Consider the following 21,938-nt stretch of genomic DNA (forward strand, 5'->3'; position numbering starts at 1 on the left):
CAAAACCTGTTATTACGAATCACACAGTTTTAGAATGACTGGGTCCTGTAAATATACATGCTATACTAGATATATACATCGTTCATAAGAACGTCGGCCGCGTTGTATTTACACCGTCCCAGTGCTGTCAGCTCAGTGCCGTGTACGCTACATACGTAAGCACCATGTAACTTATGGATTGCCAAATGCACCTAAATGTTTCGCCTCATTTAGAAAATGCCATCACCTTTTATAGCAAACCCCTTCTAACATATTGAAAAGAATGTCCTTAAGCATCATAACAGAAGGTTGAAATTAGTAGAACCATAACGTATTGCCGTTTGGAGGAAGCAGACCACCCTCAGCGACTATACGTAATCTACAGATTTTTAGATGAGCCTTCATCGTGTCCTTTCGACCATAACTTCTAGAGCAGAGAGGACAACGAAAAGGTTCTGCACGAGGATTGTGTAATCGAAGGTGCCGCCTAGCGTTTGAGGGTGAATTGAAACGCCTTTCGCAGTACGGACATCGAAATTGACCAGGTCCGTCTGATATAATGCCCAAGGCATCGGGACCAACAACGGCAGCAAGGACAACATCAGTTCCTGAAAGAATATTTTATCAGTGAGTGTACATTTTGCCGCTGCGTCATATTACTGAAATGAACTTCATATTTGGCACTGCACTCACAAGTTGTAGCAACCACAATCATAGTAGTAAGCACAATCGGTTATGTATAAAATCATCAAAATTCACTCTTCAAACACAGTTGTTTTAGCTTTAGGTCAAACCACGTCATGTCCGACAAGTTAGAGCAAATGACGATGATGTTCGAGCGCGGGCCTACGTAATCTGGAAACGAAACATCGCAACAAATACAGAGATCAGAAAGAAATCATCAAGCATTATTCACAAGAGCTTCTTACGGAAACGCATTTTCTTTACGTTGCAATATATCTAAGTGATCCGCAGCAGACCCTAGTGAAGCAAGCATAATCTAAGCCTAGTACGAATATCTTAGGAGTGTTTGAGTAAACTATATTAGTTAGGCAGAAAGGTTGGGAGAAATTCATTTAACAACTGCACCAGAGTGTATAAGGCGCAGCGATTGTCAAAATTCGGTGGTACAATCCAGTGAATCTGAAAAAAACGAGAGAAAGCCCTGCTTAGCAGTCTTGTGTATTGTTCATGTTTATGATGAGTCACGCACGGACGCTGCCGCCTAAAAAAACTCGTTTCAAATGAAGTTCTGATGAAGGAATCAGCATCTGAAAACGAGTTGAAAGAGAATACAGGTTTGTTTAAACGGTTCAGGGCAAAAGTTGACAAAGTCCTAAACATACGTAAATTTGGTATGTTTAGTTGCGAACGACATTCTGCGCTGCCTGCTTATAACAAATCACCTATCAGACTATATATTTGTCTAATTAATTATGGAGACGTGGCATATGTATCGCCTATTATAGCAAGTTTCAACGGTAGCAAACACGCAGCAAGACAAATGTGGAACAACGTCTCGTAAACTCGCTCTGTCTCTATAACACATGCTATTTATTCGAATAAGTTGAACTTGATTAAACTTTAAAATCAACCATTCTGTCTAGCGAAAATTTATTGAGCTTAAAATGGTCCTGAGTAATAATATGCATTGTGCGGTGATGAAAAAAGCTGACAAAGAGTGTCACGAATGAAGTACAATATATAGATATTAAAAATAAGTTGAATTAGGGCTTTAAAATTAAATTAAATTTTAATAGTATAAAATAACCGTTTGAACACAACGTCTGTCTGTGCCGTACGTTGGTGACAAAAGGATTCATGAGGTTTCCACGCGTTTAACGTTTGAGTCGACAATGGCCTTAACAATAAATCTAAAGCTAGATCGCAAGCATGGACCAGACTTGCAAACTACAAATTTAAATATGTTAGTTAGATTTCGGATAATTCTGATAGTTTTTTTTGAAAACACATAAAACTTTCTGCTTATAGACTAGTACTATTAGCCACTGTGGAAACGATGAAATGTACGCGTTCGAAATATTAATTAACTAGAAGATTACATAGCACTAGCACTAGCGAAGATTGGGTTGATACTAGAAGCAAGGGTCGGATCTTGGATTGAAAAAAGGCCAACAAAAATGGAAAAATCGATCATTCCAACTTTCGTAAAGATCTTGCTACGCTTCACAGTTCCCGCTATATCGCAACAGAATAAAAGTATTGAAGTTTATTTTTTGAGCATTTAAATATCTCTCAAAATACGTTCATGTTGAAAGGAAACAGATTTATAAAACGTCGGCATCAACTTGTCTCCTAAGTTTAACGCTCACGGTAAGCCGTGAAGGACAGCGTGAAATTGTTTAAGAACAGAAGAAGACTGACTGAAAAGTTTAAGAATCTCGTTGAAAAATATATAACCTAATAAACAACGACGAATTACAGATCCCGTTTTCGATTAGACCGTTATCGAAATGTCTACTCGCCAGTCTTTTGCTGGCTCATTGAAAATTTAAAGGCGATGAAATAATAAAAGGCGAACAGGATTTTTTTGCTTGACCCAATGTGCCCACGTGCGGGGCGGATGGTAATAAAAGATATGTTTAAAATCGCAAGTCTGACATCCAGTGAGTCAAAGCAATCCGGGTGGTATTTTAGACAAAGAAAAAAAAAAGCTTTTACAAGTTTGAGTTCGCAAACAGAAACAATTGTTGCTGGTGTATATTTTAGTCGTTGTCCTGACGAAACCTAACAAACTCGAAAGAACGACGTTTTGAAGGCACCATGCTCCCTTCAATGGGAAAAGAACACAATGCACTACGCTGGTTCTCAGGCGACGGCAGGTTGAAAAATTGCTAAACAATAAATGTACCTACTCCTATTTCCGATAACTATACAATTAATTCATTTATATTTTGCACTAAGATGCCAGATACAAGATGTTCTCTTGTTTCCAACGATTCCTCATATAAACAATACAAAGGAAGACATAACTTCTAACCGTAAAAGTTGATACGAAACGATATGGGACGTCGAAACGTTTTGCTGCAATATTTTACGGATTTACTAAAAGCGATTCCTGATCCTTAGAATCCATACGACTATGTCAACGCGTAATGGATACCGAAACAAAGCCTAGCTTCACACTGCTCTTTAGTCACCCAGTAAATATGGCGATGACTTCAAAATGGTAGCGTAATCGTTATCAGCAAATATCCTCGTGTCTAGATACGTATACGTGTAATTAAGGTTGCAAGTATTATATATTTAAAACGTTTCGAATCATTCCGCTTTTATTCAGGCGATCGCAATGACTGCGACCGCGCTAGTACCACTAGCTTCGAAAAGAACAGGCCGACTTTTGCAATCTCGAAATCTCCTGATCTGCGTCCTCCGGGATATGATAAAGGCATTCGGCTCCCGATGTGTTTTCAGCGTGGATTTGCTCGACTACTACATGAGAATACTGCATTAATGCGATGATATCACATCTATGCACACCCTAGTAGCAGTTCTGCTATTGCTATTTTACCTTAATGTTCTGATTCTTACTTTGTGCGTAGGAGCACAAAATCAATATTCTATCGAATAGGTGTGTTACGCAAGTGAACGGTGCCGTTGCTCGGCGAGCTCATAAAACTCGTTCTACATGTTCTATGGTGTAAAGGCAGGCACGCCGCGCCAACGTGAATATAGACGTGGCCAAATTGACATTTCAAGGTAGTGTCCTAGGCTACCCACAGTTACGGGAAACTAGTTTTGATTTGTCTACTTTAAATGGTCGTTAAAGAGATACCCTTTAGGATAACAACCCGGTTGAAACTGGCGGGCAAATAGACTATTAGCGTCGCCGTGTGGTAACTAACTAGTAGGAGACGCGCGTGGGAAACGCCGTGGACTTGAGTATAGCAGAAGCCGGTCGGTCTGCCCTTGAACGGATCAATGGCTGGCAAGAACTGAAACTCAAACTGTAAAGACACAGTCGGTGTAATTCGACTGACTGGGTTGTAGCCAAGAGAAAACCAACGGCGACGCCATTCCGTCACGAAGCTGAACCTCTCCTGTAGGATATCTGTTGGCTTGTCATAATGGCAGATTCAAGGTGTTCTTCAAAAGATCACATCCTCCAGGTTAGCACCTTAGATGAGATACTTGAAGCCTACAGCCTCAGCAAACAAGCAACGAACTGACATATATTATAAGGACAATCTATGTGAGAAGTCTTAACAAGACACTTCGCGATGCTGTCAAGTCAAAAATGACTCACTTAATTTTGGACCTCGGTCATGCTCCTCAATGAAACGGTTTTCGATCAATCGCGGAACAGATATTGGGTCGGTAAATGGCTAATGGTAGATAGACTGTGCGAGCTTACTTTAAAGCGTGAGTTGCATTAGAACGTCCACTTTTGCATGGTAAATTGGAGGGTAAAGATCTACGACGAGGTGTTGCGATTTTACATATTTATTTCCCTCGAGAAACGCACTCAGTGAATTGCGGCTAAACACAATTCGCCCCCATGTCCATATGAATGATCAACAAACTTGAACTTCACAGGCTGACTGATAACTTGGGGCTTAAAGGTGTTTAGTTTTGCGCGACAGTTTTTAGGTGCTTTCTCAGTAGTGAAGCCTTCCTGATAGTCTTGAAAGAGGCAGGTTGTCCAAGATGCGTTTTGCGACTTTAGCAACAGAGAGCCATCGAGGCGGGCTAAAATGCTTTTCTTTGGAAAGAAAGGTGGAACTAACACAGTAACTCAGAATTATTGTAAAAGTAAAGACATGCGCAAGATAACTTCCTATTTCCAGAATTGTTCGTCGATGCCGCAATGAAATGAAGATTTGCCCTATTTTGTACTAGCAAAAAAAGCGGCCGGCAATGTATTGTGATCTAAACTTTCCGATTCTGACATCGGAAACGTATAACATAAATCAGCAGTGCCAGCCTCCAAGCCTAGATTAGGAAACGTGTCGCGTATTGCAGCCTTGTGAGCTAGAGTATCACCAATGTGCTTGTATCTGTGTTTAATTCAAAGTAGCTGAACTGTGTGTGCTCGTTATGAGGAAGTCAGCATAAAAGTACGATATGCTGACGTAAGCTGCGGTTTTCAATCAGAATTTAAGAAATAAGTTTAGATTTCTAGTTGAACTATAATCTACCGAATATATATATATAGATATATATATGTAAATCCGTATTTTTCGAGTACGGATTATGCATTGAATAAAAGTACGGACAACTTTCCACCTTGCGTCGTTTACGCCAGAGTCATAGGCAGGCTTCGTTCGCTTTTGTTTATTCGGCAATGACCAATAGCCGTTCCACTGTGTGTCTCCCCAAAATTTACCCCTTAAAATAAATAATAGAATTCCCGTGTACTGATAAACAGAACCTTGAAGCGTGTAGCTTTGATGTAACGGTTATGTACGACCGCCGATAAGCACGACTTGGACAGCTTTTTGCTTTAGCTCGAAGTTCATTTGTTGGTTGCAGAATGGCAATTCGCGGTTGCCAGAAGTAGACTCATTGAACATCTTATACCTACTTGGTCGTCTCTAGTCTTAAAAGGGATTCTTCGGCTTCAGTTAGCGCATCAACTGGCAAAGCTTCGTAGGCAACCGTTAGCGCCTGAGTTGCTCGAGGAATCAAGTCTGCGCTGCACTGCCAGTATGATAAACAAACAGAGTAATGCTGCTCTGGGGAACTGCGCTAACAGCAGAAACCGAGCGACACACTAACCGACGGGTCGGGAGACGGACATAGAAACGCGAATTCCAAGAGTAGCGTCGATTTTTTGACTCGTCGTTTTCGGAGCTACTTGTCCTGGCTCTGCTCGTCCTGCCTCATTACTCAGCCTAACGTTGCAGGCTCGACTGCGCCAGATCCAGGCGTCTAGCCGGTGCCAACAGCGATGGACTACTATGACGCGGTGCTGTTGGCAAATAGAACAAGAAGCATCGATAATGAGGAGCAAGTTCGACGGAGGAACCCTAAAAGCTGGCCACAAACAACCCGTTGAGTAAAATAAGTATAAATCTACTAGCTTAATTCTAGCGGCAACTGGCAAACCTAGTCGTCATATGCCAACGGCATCTGTTCTCTCACCTTTCCGTGAGCAGGCCGTTCCGTGAATAGTTTTTTAATAGGGGCCATCTGAGAATATGAGCTGATATCTGTATATGTCCCTAATACTTACAAAAATATTCCGCTCTATGCAGATATTTACGCTTGAAGTTGGAAGTCAAACCTTCACCTAACATGTGGCCGTTGCGCCGTCATCGATGAGCACTGTCCACTTCCTACGTATTTATAATGTTTCATTAGATTAAGTAATTTCATAGCAATAATTGATTGCCAGACGAGGCGCGTTCATGTGAAAATTGAAACGATGAATGTGATAAACATGAAAACAGAATTCCGACGGTAAATCATAACTGTTGCAGCAGGACAGCTTTCTATACGTAAACGTAGCGAACATTGACCATACTAAGAAGATTTCATTCGTCCGCAATGATCCTATTGCGGACGGGATCCCAAGCAGAGCGGGATTCATATAGTAAGGTCTCATGACAATTGCAACCTTGGATGCCCTGAAAAGTGTTGGTCTATAGTCAGGCAAAAGTTTATCACGAGAGATGGATCTAATATGAATGGAACGATTCGCCTGGAAACCGGATTGTACGTATATTCCAATTCGAGAACGTGATAGGACGAGTGTAACCAATAATAAAGCCGGCACGGGCCAAAGCTTATGGATCACTCGCGAATTAGTCACCCAAGGACGACTAAGGGAAGAAGGGCTAATTGCAATCAAGTGGATGGACTACAGGGACACTTCGATGGGAAAACGCGATGATACGATTAGAGCATCAAGGTTAGTCCAGCCAATTACCGGATCAGCGATGGTAAGATAACGGCTTCAAAGTAAAAAATAGGGGTAACTACGATAAGATAAAACAGTTCGCGCCACCGGATGGCTCTTCTGTTAGGATCTGGAACGAAAACATGCTCTACTTCACTCGAGGCATACTGATGAGATAATCGCAGCAGGACTGTTAAAACATATCGATGGGACGAACGTAGCAGAGTATCTATAATAGATTATGGGGGTGAGATCAGTCAGTGCAACTGGGGACCACAAAACAAAATTATTATAACTAAATAATTGCGTCTGTTTCAATCAATGAAGTTCGTTAATGTTTGAACAGGCTGACAGTCTGATAGGCCAACGCGGTGAGCGGAGCTATGGAACTGTTGCACTGCAACTTGGGCTGAGCGAAAAAAATAAGCGAATTAGATTAGCCCAAGGAGAGGAAAAATGGGCGGGGGCGAAGACGATTATTCTTTATTACAATGTGCGCACTAATTTGTTAAGCCTGATAGCGCCAAATAGAGCAGTATAATTCCGCTCCCCAACCCGTTACAAACGAAGTTGTTTGTAGTTAGCCGTACGTATGCATCATTTCTTTTACCGGCAATATAGACGTACGTATATATATATATATATATACATGTCAAGATTCGATTGGCAGCAGTCTGTTTTCTTACAGCTTTTTCCATCGATAACCTGATTAATGCCAATTGATTTTAACGTTACTGTACTGCTCTCGGCTACATTATCTCTTGCTGCTATCGGTGATAGAAGGCCCTGGCGTTCTCGGCAACAGCTCATTGACAACAATAATAGAGCTTGTTGTCGCATTTGCTCGCGCCGCCAAATTCAAACTTATATGTGCCTAAAAACAACCCGCATATCGATGGAGGAGATCGTAATCCACAACATTATACTCGTTCGCGTCAGCTAGTCGGGCGTCGTTGTTGTGAATGCCATTTTCTGTTCGTTCGGCAATAGCTTCCGGCGCTAGCAGTTCACCCAGCCGACCTCCGGCTGCGCAGCTGTGCATACTTACATAGAGTCCGGGAGAAAAAGGCCGAAAATCGCTGGATTAAGTTGAACTGAACAGCAATGAGAGCAGTTGCAGTTGAGCTGGCTGGATACAGGCTAGACCAAAACAAGCTGGAGATATAATCTCTCAATTACTCACCCTCTCCTGCTATTTAGCAGCAACAACGGCAGCTTTTTAGGATTGAACGGCCCGGGCGAGACCAACCTTCACATACCCACATTTGCCTAGCAGGCCCTATAGCTATTTCGTTTGCAGTACGTTATCCAGAAACATAGGAGGCAACTGAGGAGGGTGGGTTAGAATGGACACTTGATTCGAGTTCGGATGTCCTCGCCGGATAGCAGCGGCATTGACTGACAAGGGCTACTTCCAATGACGCCGCTAGATAAAAGCTGGGTCTAATACAATAGTCGCTGCTGGGTTGAGAGCACCGGTCGAGCGCGTACGAACAATCCAGACATACAGAATCGACTTGAATCGTCTATCAAATGGCCAACGACATATAGCGTCGATGATGGTCAAACATTTGCTTCCGCTTCTGTTTGTTGGCTTATATTGATGTTACGCGGCCACTATACATGTGGTAGTCGGTATAGCACCAGCAATTGGCGAAATTTGGCAATCCGTCTGAACAACATCGGCATGATTGTTCTGGGACTAGCACTCCTCTGGCGACTGGATAGCGATGACCGTGTGTTTTCATAGATTTTAAAATACATTGAACACGTAGTAAGTTATAAGCAAGAGTCATGAGCAATCTAGATTAGTTGGCCTAGCGAATTTTTTCTCGTTTTTCCATCCATGTCAACGCTTCCAGTAATAAAATGCAGCCCTCTTCTGACCAGTGCTACGGCAAGAAGAAAACGTTGTTAAGCTTTTCAGGTCAAGTCGGAAGAAATGCTTCGAATCGGCTCGAGCGGTCTGGCTTATTACGGAACTTTTGCTTAACCTTTTCGTGTTGCACTGTCACACTGTGACGACCTGAGTCCCATTGCAAGGTACTCGAAAATGGTACGGCAATAGACAAAAAAAAAAGTGGACACTGACTATTTTGAAGTATCGAGCTGGACGCCTCGGAAGATCACATAGCAATTTTTATTCTGGTCGACTACTTCATATCTAAGCATATATTGCTTAAGATAGGGTCTTTCTTTTGGTGGTGGGTCAGGAGGTGTTACGAAGGTAATAATAAGGCAACACCCATTCAAAAGCAAAATCAAGTATCTGATATCAGACTGTTTTAATTATAGTCCTGACTTGAGCAGCTGTAAGCCAATATGTTAAATAACTAGAAAATAACATGCCATAATGAAGCCGACGAATAAAAATCTAGTTAGGATCAGGTTTATGAATCGCTTACCTCATCGTAGGCTTTTTAAACTGTTGCTATCTTCCATTTTACTGCACATAATGGGCCTCCACTATACGTTACAAGGTGATTGGTGATCCGATATCCCAAATTGAGGTGCACTATTCTAGAAGACTAACTAGCACATCTGGTTATTCACGAAACGTTTGCACAAGTAGTTGACGAGCACGTACACACAGAAACGGGTAAACGTAAATATTAACGAGCGGACAGTTTACCACTAGAACTCTGCTAGATGAAATTGCCATTACCAATTTTGACGTCTGTCCTGATAAATGCATTGCCGGTTTTGCTTAAACCCTACAAGACCTTGTAACTATACTTCACTGCTATGAGCCACTTCTAACCGACAATTTTGCTCGTAAGCAATGGCTCTATGCTGCGCTCCCTCTAACGGAACATATTCGACCTTAAACCTTAAGGCTTCATACAGAAGCACTCCGCTTCGCGCAAGTTGAGTGTGTTGATTCTGCTGTCCTCCCGTGTGTGCATCTCCTCGCAAATGCACGGAGCGTGAGTAAGTGGCAACCAATAAAACCAAATCGTCGTTGTCGCTTCCCTCGGTATCCTGCTGATGGGTCTGTGGCCCGGACTTCTTAGCCAGGCTTAGCATCTCTCCCAGCTCTACCAGCGACTTACCAGCCGCTTACAACCGAATGCAACGTTCAATTCACTCTCTGCTTTCGAAGAGCATCTCATGAGCCAGCTTGCGTCGTAGTTCGTCCTATCGAACTTTCACAACCCCGAGGCTCGGCAGTTACTCGGCGCAGCGACGCTGGTTTGGACACCGATTCAGCCCTATTGTACATGGATGCGAGGTTTACTAACGGAGAAGCAACTCTGACCGTCGAGAACAGCTCTGAGGGGGATCGGCTCCGACCACTGACTGGTTGGCGGCCAACGGGACAGTTAGCCAGTCGACCCGACCCCCGGCTCGACCCCATCCCATGCCGAACTACTGCAAATTCGTGCGATCCGCTACAAAGTCGCCGATTCAGTCGTCGTGTTCATAGATTTGGTAGTAGGATAGGAGAGGGCCCTGCCAGAGCTCTCTCCCCGGCTCCCCTGGTGCTGGCTACGATTACCTTCACAACGATCCGCCAACCGGTCGGGTCTCTCGTCTACCGATCGAGCGGTAGTAGAAGCGGCGGGGAGCAGCCGCGACTAGCCCAAATAGTCAGGGACTCGATTCTGCAAGCTTCCGAGTGTCGACGAGTGACGGCCTGGTTGTCTGACACGAATGAGCCTCCTCAACCGAGGCGCTAGGCTGCGCCGCCACGGGGAGCCGCGTCGCAGCTAGCTAGCGCAGCGTCGGCAGAGAAGAGACGAGGACCCCAGTTCGCGAGGCGACTCGGGTTGGCCTCGCCATCAACGTTAGGGGTAGGGGAGAACCGTTACGATCCAGATCCGAACCGTAGTATAGTGACTGGTCGCCTTGGCTATACTCAGCTCCCCCAAAGTCAGTTGTCGCGCGCCTAAAGTGGACAGCCAGCCAGAGTAAACTGCTCATCGAATGAGGGAGGCCAGACAAAGCCAGCTGCAGTTGTCGTAGGAGGCGGTTGATGCTGCAGGCGACCAAGGCTAATAGACCATAGTGGGAGCCAGACGAGATAGTGGAGTTTGTGGGGGAGGAGACAAGCTGCGATATTGACGACGCTGGTTTGGGTAGTTCGGCTGCGATTCAGACGATGTACAAGTAGTCGCGCTAGCTTAACGGTCTCTGTAGCATCGGTGGGTACTACAGTGCAGGTCTAGGGCACGGCCATTATCGAAAGATCCGACAATATTCGGAGGTGGCTGTCGGTGGAGGTTCTTTACGCGTAATATTTAGGACAAACAACGCAATTTTAGACGTACTCATAGGTTGTAACCAGGTAAAGTTTGCGTCTAAACTCACCTATCTGGCTTTTTGATGTCAAAGTATTTTGCGTTACACGGCTGAGATAAACTGGGACGAAGCCCAGAGGACGCCAATTCCGTTATTTGAGAACGAGGAAAATGGCATAGTACAGACGGCAGTGCGCAACCATTACGTGTTCACTCACTTCTTACTTTTTATCTAGAAAGACCAACGATCACTGGGACGGCGACTGCGTAACAACAATAACAACGTGACAAACACAGCAGCAGGAATAACAGCAATTACGTTGACGGGGGCGGTCTGCGGGTCGGTCGGTTCCGTTGATTGCGTTATGGTCCATAATCGCTATAGCTATGGCGAAGGGACTATTCAACCAGCACCGAACATCTGATGACATCAGGGATGCTGCTGTACAACGTATGCGTCCACTGTGATCCAATACCTCGATCCGGCGTCAGTTGAATCGGTCGGATCCGTTAGGTAGCGGTTGAGATGTCAGCAACACTGGTGGTAGCAATAAATGACGACAATGAAAGAGGAGCTCTCCATTTTTCGAGCAATAGCTAACCCGACCCGAAAGCGGGCGACCTCGACAACTGGCGCCGACGGCTGTTGGCATCCATTCGTTGAAGCAAGCAAACCGAGCAGCAACAAGTAACGACACACACCAAAGGGCTGGCCATTCGGCAGACCGGTAGACACAGAGACAGATAGAGTCTTTACCGGCTGCCGCTGAGGCCGACAAAACGGTAACTGGCGTTCAGAGAAAAAGAGCTGCTGACGAAACGAACTCTGCTCCGAACGGTGACCGATTGAGCGACGGCGGGGACCGTCCGGCCGCGGACCAGGCGATCGGAGCCGTCGGGGGGCGGGGGGGAGGGAGGCTACGCCATATCGCAGCTGGAGTAGTATTAGTTGTGTAAAGGAGACAGCGTACCATCAATGTTCTGATCTGATGCCTCTCAGTCCTCGAGTCCAAGCAAATCGACGGTATTGCTCTCATGTCTGTGTCTCTGGTGATCGACTGAGGTGACGATACAGTACGTTTCTGTAGCTCAGACAAGCCATTAGCTAGAGGGTAATATCACTAGTGGCATATACGAACAATTCAAGCTCTGAACCGGTAGAGGGGACACCGGAATGGATACGGATCGATCGGTAAGATGTAGGGACGCCAATTATTTATTATTATAAAGCTGGCAGGTACGAAAGTTCAGTAAGTTGGTGTATCGGATTGTAGATTCGACTGGTATCGAACAAACGTAAATTCTAAAGAGGGCGTTCATGACAGCTGTTGCTGTTCTAGCCATGTTAAATATATAGAAAGACTGGCTTGTTCTAGGACGAATTTAACAAATTGAACTAAGGTGACAGAACGAACAATCGGCAAGAAGCCCGACATTTTAAATGCAATCATTTTGATTCTCCAATTTGGGCTACGTTCGCGGAGGCTAGGTTCTTGTCTTTAATTCAGTTTTTCCCTTTTGGTCCTTGCGTGCCTAAGTATAGGTTGAATATAATCGTTAATTGACACAGTTAGTGCTTCGGGCGGTGATTTAGGGAAACATCCATAGCAAAGAAAATGACAAATGTGCCTGTACTTTCTGAAGCGTTTCAAATTCCATTCTGCGCGTTGTGCATAAAAAGTATCAATTGCTATACCAACAACAATATATTTAATTTGACTGAATAACATAGACATAATCGAAAAAAGATATTATACGGGTTACAAGTTTGAGCTCCGACACGCAACATATAAACATGGGCTTACTATGAAATAAATATTTTTTCCGGATATTATCTAAGTGATGGCGCCCCTTCGCAGACCAGGAAACCGTATCGGTTTTCGGGGCACGGCGGGTGTACTTGTTACCCAGTCAACTCTACTTTAGCGTTAAAAATCAAATAATGTGATATAATGTCCTGAAGTGGCCTGTTTGCGCTCTTATATCTGGAAGTCTCGCTGTCTTACAAGCTGAAGACTCTTCAAAAGGAATCTTATTTTAACATTAACAGTGTACCATTGACTTCGTTAATCGTTGTTTAATACGGATGTTTCATGAGACAGATACTAAACTTCACAAGTTAGTTATATCACAAGAAAATTACATACACCATTCACGGGTACCGTCCATGAAATTGAAAAAAAAACCGGTTTTTATCGATACGGTTCAAAATATCAAAGAACTATTGTTTCTTCCTGATTTTCCAGCTCTGTTAAAATACTGCCCCACCCATTCGTTTCTCTAAAAAATTTCTATTATTCTGTTGTTCCTATTGTCTTCAACCAAAGTTGCGTAATGTAAATACCTCATAGGCTACCTTCCCCGTCCACATGAACACCCAAATATTCTGTGCTTGGGCACTCACAATTCTCAGTATTTTTTCCTCTTTAACGTGGTCCTCTGAGGCACGTACTTCCTGCTGTGAGTCATTCCGGTAATCAGGAGCTGTTCCTGCTGGCTTGCATGCGAACTAGTTCGTGCTTTCCGATCCATTTCCCGTCTGGCAATGGCGTTCATCACACGAGGAAACAACGACGAAACAAATAAGATCATGCCATCACATACAAGCGACGCTGCAAACCGGATGAAACCGCAGTAATCTCACCGGGCCGACACGAAGTACGAGATACATTCATACACGCGTCTTCACCTAGTTGTACAGGGACACTTACTCATGCACTCGACTTATCCACGCATACGCACGCTCCAGTGAGGTAATTCCCTGATCATCTTCTCGTGTTACTGGATTCTGGATCATTATGCAATAAAGTCAATTGGATCAGCCCTGTTGCTATTGCTTCGTCTTACGATCTGTCTGTCGGTCTGCCTACCCGGAACAGAACTGCTCTCACACTTTCTCCCTCTGTTTCTGGAGACGCGTCTGCACTGGCCGACGTTGTCAACGTTCGTCGTTCGGCAAACGAACGTCCGTTTGATCCACCAGACCGCGGCGACGCTGATGGTGGGCATAGCGGCAGCAGTAGCAGCATCGGCGATGAAACTAACGGTGAACGCCTCCGAGAACATGGCTAGTGCCGACCAGACTGACGAACGAAAAAATAAGAGTACCAATAGTTGTAGTAAATAGCTAATAGAGTGCCGAAGGGCCAGAGGGGAGGGAGTGAGACCGTGGCCGCTGCTACCGTTAGAGCAGCAGCGGCATATGTTGCTGCTTTCGCTGGTGCTGCTGGCTCAGCTACTGCTGTGGTTGTTGATTCGTTGTCCGTAGCCGAACACTTACTCGGATCGACGTTTTCTAATTCTTCTATCCCACTAAGCTTGCCTATTCAGTTACTATTACGATTACTACGACGAGTATTACGCCACGGCCTAGCGCTGACGCCGACTATGATTCGCTGCTGGCTACCTGCTGGCTCTCTCGGCTGCCCGCACTCCGGTATTACTAGTACCATCAATACGCTATAACTACGGCTCTCCTGGCACGGTGTCGCTGTTGTTATCGTTGTTGATGTAGTCCGCCCTCCCATCGCATGCCAGCGGCTACGGTGGTCGCCGACGTAGAACCAGCACCCTCCGCGCTCCACCCGCTACCATCGGCAGCAAAGTAACAGCGCTCACCGCTGACGCTGCAATACGGCTATCGAGCGGGCAAGAGCCGCATGGGATGAACGAACATGCGCGCAATGGAGGCAACAGCAGGAGATGTTGCCAGCAGCGAAGGATCGCTCTTTTCTCCTTCACTTGGTTCTCCTTTGCTGGCGACGCTGGCAACTGCGTTCGGCTGATGTTGTCGTTGGCCAGGTCGGTTAGCCTAGGCAAGCAAGCAGCCAGATAGCGCCGGCAGCCGCAGCAGACTACTGTTAGCCACCCAATCGTTTCTAGATCTGTCGTTCATCGACGTCATCGCAGCGTCCGATCGTGTTGCCACTGGCACTGCTCTGGTTACTCCCACTATCACAGGTCCAGCACACGCCCCTATTACGCCTGCCTCTGCGCTTCACAAAAAACAGACAGCGGAAGAGCGAAAAAAGAGAAAGATTAGCCACAACCATGGCATGCCATCCCTCCGTTAACGTCTCGTTCCCGCGCCAGCCTAAGGCATCATCGACGTGGATCTGGATAAACTCGCCGCCACCGCAGCCGCAGCCCAGCCAGCGCTCAGGCTGGCACCACCGTCTTTGGCGGCAACGCTTCTTCGAGCAGCTGCTGTTATGCCGGGGGGCGCAACAGCAGAGAAAATAGCTCTGGTGGATAGACAGACATTCGGCGCAATAACAACGACGACTGAACAAACGAACGTCCAAACGCCTGCGAGGGTGGCAAAAAGATGCAGCAGTAACCGTTTGCTCGCGCGGCTATTGCAGTGGACTCAGCCGGCTACGGCGACCATCAGTGACGCACCTGCGACTCCTGCTAGCAGCAGCAACAAACCAGACCAGAAAAGTTAGCTTGTCAGTTACAGCCGTCAGCCCACCCTTGTCGTCAGTTTGACCAAGCTGGCTCAACAAAGAGACCAGCAACAACAATATCGGGTAGAGTAATAGCAGAAGCAACGGTAAAGTAGCTAGAGTACTCCTTTGACCTTGTCTCGAAACAGGCAGCCAGACAGGCAGTTAGGTAGCTAGGTGATAGCCTGTTGCCAGGCCAGCGTCTCCATTCGTAGGCAACCAGCCTGACAGCAAACAGGAGCTTCTGCTACTGCAGCAGGGGCGATGACGGTAGCCCGTTGCCGCTCCTGCCGTTGCCAGGAAAGCAAGTTGGTCAGCAAAGGGGACCAAAAGCGAACTGGAGATTAGCGGCCAGGCAGGCGCATAGGTTCATAGTTGGATACCTTATAGATGTATCTTATTATCCACTAGTGTTGTAGAAGCGATAGCGGCCATGAAGGCACTGGTGCACATGGAGGAGCCAGTGGTCGGAGCCGCCATAGTGGCAGCGAAGACGACGATTTTATTATTGTTGTCTCTTATTTATTGGCGTTTATTCTGTCGAAAGCAGGGGCTCAGACAGCAAAAAAGAACCTGCAGCGGGGCTATAGCTGTCCTCCGTTCTACTAGGACAGCTTAGAGTTTATGCCCTTAACCGGCGTATGGAAGGCCCGTTTGTTTGTCGAAGATAAATTCTAATTACGTCGGTTATTCATCCATTCGTTAACGAACTCACTGATGAATCCGGCCTAAAGGTGGGCCTGATTTACAGATTCAGAGTGTACGAGCCGTTCCAAGTTTAACGTCGATCTTTAAGAGGGCTATAGGATTCTTGCCCAACTGCATTGCGGGGCATTGTTATTTATCTAGCAATAAAAGCTGAAAAGAAGAAACATGACATTATTTAGGGAAACATGCGATTGTATGAATTGGAAAAGTGGCTTGCTTAAATTGAGGGCATGATCTATGATATGGCCGACCTATTAGTATCTTAGTAAACAATGATTTTGCCCTACCATTTTACAGCACCCAAGCACCAATGGAGCAAAATGTTGATGCAAACTTCAGCTGTAAAAGATAAAAACGTAAAATTTTTCGATGCTGTGCGTTAGATTGGGTAGGTTGTAGTGATCAAGCAATAGGCCACAACGGGCCTTGATAGAATGTCCAGATAGGCACACGCTGTAATATATAAATCTGCTGAGTCAATTGGGTTCGTATTCGAAACTCTGTTTAGTACCCGAAAGTGGGCTCAATAACGTTTGATATCTTCAAAAACAAATCTTTTCCGTTTTTCGTGAGTGTCAAACATGTGGCGTGCTTAACACTTGCTGTATTGACATCTGACTCAAGTGATAAATGGAAAGTTTCGACAATGTAAAAAGAAACGTTATGTTATATATATATATACTACAACAATGACTCTTTTTGAGCACTTCTATATCCTCATAGGGCGGGTGCTCCAGTACTTTTTGGCTACAGCGATAGGTTTTGTAACACATATTAGAGCGAGGAGTAAATTCGTCTCCTCTCTAAGTATGCTTTTTCCTCACCGAAGCAGTATTTCTCATAGAATCACAGATGTGTCCACGTGCTATCTCCACACATCACTTTATTTTAACGTGTAACGGTTAAATGAACATTGGCACCCCATTAAATATCGCGTGTGCAGAGCACAACTGATTCATTTTTCACCCCCATCCGTTCTTTGAAAAATTATACATAAAATAAAAAAAAAAACCGAATCCTTTAACGCGCGACATGTACATTCATGAAGTACAGAAAGTAGAGTTGGCTGTTTTTTTTTGTATGGGTTAAGCCAACTTTGGGCTTTGTTTAGCTCGTCGGTAGCGGTTGTTTTGGAATTACTTGAACTCTTCAGAATGTTGACTGTTTCTGGCGTGCACGTGACTAGCGTCGGCCGAGCCCATTGATCCGACGAAATGTAGTCGACCCACTTTTCAACGACATACGTTAATTGGGTTCGTTTTTAATATGCTAGTGAGTACGGGCTTTTTACACGACATGAACGTTGATACTTCTCATGAGTAGATTTGTTTGCATAGGTAAGAAGCCACAAGCATCGAAAGAAACAACATGAATACACCTACACCGAACCAGCTAATGGCGACGCTCAGGACAACGCACTGTGGTCGAGCAAGCATGCCGAAGACGTATGCACCATCCCTGCCATTATGATTGTATCGTAAATGGCATTACTATAGCTGCCGCAAGTGATTGTAGTTACTGACATTGCAGTAGAAAAGCTCGTCCTGTTTCTAGCGCATCACCGCAGTCACGTCCGATCGCAGTATCAAGATGGATATCAGAGCTTAAATTTCTGGTTCGTTTCATGTCTTCGAAAGACCGAAACACCTTTTGATACGTACAGCCGATCTGGAAGAAGGCATATTGTTCTAGGCACAGCCTAGGTGCGAGCTAACTATAAGGTACATGTATTATACCCGAGCAATTAATTTAATCCTGCACTCTTTGAGTCTGTCATAACCTTACACCCGTATTGTGACTTCATTGTGACACTGCTCAGTTAAATTTCTTTTACTCATATGTTTGGTTATATCTAGAGGAAGCGTATGTTATTATCGGACGACTACGAAAACGTCAACACCAGTCGCTACTAACTTGATTGGTTCGTACCGCCATTGGTGTTCAAAGACGCTTGCGTGATTCACTGATCCGCCTCAGAAAACATAGCGCTATTGTATGAGATATATCAGCCACCGCGATCGAAAATGAGCTACAATATCGAACTTAGAATCGTGCCATTTTTGTAGAAAAATGTCGGTAAGATCGATACCTCATCTGAACGTTATACCTCACACGAATTTTCACTCGAACGCCATGGCTTAATTGAAAGTTAACTGTTGCTGCCGTTCGATTAGAGCTTTGATACCAAACAGCAACAGCAGTAGTAGTAGTAGCACAACACGAATTCACGCGTAATTATCTTACGTACGTAGATTTACTTGAGGTCCACGTCTTGCCACTATGATTCTCGACTGCTGCCATTTTAGAAGATCCCGCACGTGTCGCTAGTCACCGTAGCAGCTTCTCCAGGACCGAGTTCAGCTCTTTTCTATTATAATCCAAGATGGGGTCAGGTCAAAATCGTAACACCCACCTAATCACGCTGGTGGTAGACGCAGCAATTTCATCTCGATGAACGACTGGCTGGCGCCGAGAGTCAAACGCGCGGCCGCACTGCAGCGATCGAAGCAGAACAGTCAATGCACAAGAGCGACATCTCTCAGTAAAGAAAAAAAGACCAGCCCACATTTATCGGTTGCGTTCCGCCATCATTGCCGTCGTAAACTATTTTCCGCGCAAATCATCACATTTAGCGATCGATAGCCCCACATCAAAAGTCCTGCTATCGACACAAAACAGTTCGGGGGGGCAGCCAGTTGAAGTGCGCGGTTCAATCTCACTTCGTTGACTTCGAAAGCGAAATAGGCGCAGCGATTGCAACAAGTAGCAGTCAGTAACATCAGCATCATCAGTAGCAGAGAAACCAAAACAACAATGAGCCTGCTACATTCCCACCAAAGCACTAGCACGACAATCCTCCGTTTAACGTTCAACAACAGACGAACGACTGCGTAGCGTTCGCACTACCGATGGCGACAAGGACTACAACTCGATCACGACGAATACTCGCCGTATTGTTCGTCCGCGTCATACAGTTCTCGTCGTCGTCGTCGTTGTTTTTTACCCGGGCGAGCCGAGTCAGAGCGAGTTCAGCAGCAGGCAGGTCAGACAAAGCAGATCAGCTCCAACAACAGCAGCAGCAGCCAAACTCGGTAGACAGCAGCGTACTGCTGCGGCTGGTCGCTCATTCGTTGGCTGATTGACTGGCTTGCTCATTCGTTCAGCCTCCAGCCCTCCGCTCGGCTAACGGTTGCCGCTGCCGGACCCCGTCTATTCGCCTGACCATGGTGCTGTCGTGTGTCTATGCTGGCTCCCCCCTCTTCTCTCTCATGCGCTGCCGCTATGACTCCGTTCGACAACTCTCGACGGTGGCGGCAACGATGGCTACGGCGGTATCGGCCTGCCTGCTTCCCAGTCCCGTTAGTCTCTTGCTCTTGTGAGCCACGGTGCGCTGAGAGACGGTCTACAGAGCGACGGAGTAGAGCCAGGCTTTCTCGGCTCCGCTCTCTTAGGTCGGTCGGGCTATCGGGCGCATGCCGCTGTGGGAAGGAAAGGACCGGGTCGGTTTGGGTAGGCGCGGCGGCAGACGGCGCAGCCACTGTGCTGCTGCGATCAGCTGCGCCAGCCCGAGCTGCTTCTGTCACCAGATCCACACAAACTAGAAATTACCAGATGATAGTGCTGTTGTTTGCGCTGCTGTCTCTGCCACTGCAGTCTGTGCCCACTGAACGATCGATCGGCCCGGCGGTCAGTCACGACGGAGAACAGCAAACGGTGGCAGCTGTTAGGCCCGACCTGATCCCACCACCTGCCGCACACTAGCAAGCTTTGTAGGATGACGGCGGAGAAAAGACGGTTGCAGAAGCACATGCAGGCACACAAAAAACGAACGTAACGGATTCATGGTCTGCGTATGCGAAATCTATGGGGTCTTTCACTTTCACAACAACAGCCAACAGAATTGATCAGGCTACCAACAGGCAACTGTCGTGTGCCCTGGGAACCAAGCAGTAAGTGAGTAAATAATTGATCGGACGGACGTATACAGTTAATTGACGTTGACTTGAAGAATTTGAATTCAGTGAGACGCATGCAAACGTGGGCACCGATCGGTGCAGAACGGCGGCGGCGGCGGCGGCGGCGGCGGCGGAAGGAGCAGCAGCGGCACAGAACCCGTCACCGCATCCGAGGGCGAGAGGCAAATCACCAACAAGCGCATAACACTGAGTCCGAGGAGAGGTCGGCAACTGTTACGCGCTAAGAAAACGTCGACCGTCAGACACCAAATAGACAGCCACCAAATAGAGCGAAAATAAAGACGACATTAGGGACCTTGACATGAACCGGCTCCATCGTCACTGCATTAGCGATAAGCTAACTAACTGCTAATTAACTAACGACCTGTGTCTGTTTCGCCCCTTTCAGTTGTTTTATGTGCTTCATCCTGTAGTTTGTAGCTTGCCGGCCACTCAGGAACAGATCGCCGTCGTGGTGGTCCCTCAACAACGGAGAACTACGGCGGTCGAGTTGGTACAATTGTTCGGCTAATCGATTCAGTCAAAGGTCTTTCTTTTTTTCTCTAGAAGCGAACGAGAGCTGCCAGTGGCCGACGACAATAAGACGCATCGGCGGCAATGTACATAGGCCACCAGGCACACATTGTTCACCTCCAACAACATGGCAAGGTGCCTCTCTTTACTGCTGGCCGGCTGGTGGCGGCGGCGGCGGCGAAGGCGGTGGCAGTGGCCGGCCGTCGAAAGTAGGCGTTTCAATCTCGACCTGGCCCTCTCCCACCCTTGCCAACATTACCACCATAACGGTAACAACGGCAGCGACAACAGCAATAACAACATTGAAAACGATTTACAGCCAGCAGCACCCATTGGCGCCAACGACGCAGCAGAAAGCGAAAAGCAGTTGAACCGACCGCTACAAGCGAATGAACAGTCTCGTGCAGTCTAGTGTTACAGAATCGTATGGTTGCAGGGTCGGAGTGGCAGGCCAGACCGGCGTATCGAGTGGGAACCATTCTTAAAGCGTGCGCGCCAGCAACGACGACGACAACACGACGATGGCGATCATTAACAGAATAGAGCCAGTGGCTTTGCTGGGTAGTGCTGGCGTACGACAGCGTCAGGCCAGCAGGTCCTGCCAACTAGCCAATTGCTGGCCTAGTGTGGTATTCGACTCTCTGTTTCCGTCGCGGGTGATGGCCCTGGTGAGGGTTCGTTTGGTTTTATCCAGCCGTCCAGCTTGTTGGTGCTTCGTGCATCGACCCGGCCGGCAAGGGCCCTCGTTTCCGCCCTAACAACACCCCCAGGTTCCGACGGCAAGTGTACAGCTGTCACAATGCAAAAGGAAGCAAATCTTCGTCGATTACTGCTGGAGCTGGTCGAGCCACCACTAGCTGCTTGCAAAGTACGAGAGTTCGCCAAAAAAATGTTTTTTTTTGTAAGAAAAAAGCCGTAATACTGAACAAAAAGATCTCTCCTTGGTTCAATTAAAATACTATACATAGCGGTTTATGCGCACAAGTTACATTGCGGGAAATCTGCACACTTAATTTTTTATAGTTAATATAAACATGTATTGTATTCATGGAATCCTTTTGATAAGATGGTTTAATATGTACAAAATTAAAATGGAAAAAAATTGTTATTTGAAGTTATAACAGGTTCCATAATGAGCCATTTGAAAATGCCGTAAGCGTATGCCGCGTTCAAATGAAATGAAAAGAACTTGCTCCTGTGACAGACTAAT

The 21,938-nt window shown here is 46.1% G+C and overlaps 1 long non-coding RNA gene across 2 annotated transcripts; it reads right to left on the reverse strand.

Annotated features, from left to right (window-relative positions):
- Nucleotides 1-320: 320 nt before the first annotated feature.
- LOC147755403 (uncharacterized) lies at nucleotides 321-20,891 on the reverse strand. 2 transcript variants are annotated; one of them, XR_015328358.1, is made up of 3 exons: nucleotides 9,247-20,891; nucleotides 673-1,250; nucleotides 321-587 (listed from the first exon to the last, which is right to left on the reverse strand). It is a non-coding gene; the product is annotated as an uncharacterized LOC147755403 (long non-coding RNA). The 2 variants fall into 2 exon arrangements; XR_015328357.1 differs by lacking the exon at nucleotides 321-587 and having other exon boundaries at nucleotides 713-1,250; nucleotides 13,487-20,891.
- Nucleotides 20,892-21,938: the final 1,047 nt, after the last annotated feature.

Source organism: Varroa destructor, unplaced genomic scaffold (assembly GCF_002443255.2).
Source record: "Varroa destructor unplaced genomic scaffold, Vdes_3.0 BEIS01000005.1, whole genome shotgun sequence".
In the NCBI taxonomy this organism is placed as follows: Eukaryota; Metazoa; Arthropoda; class Arachnida; order Mesostigmata; family Varroidae; genus Varroa; species Varroa destructor.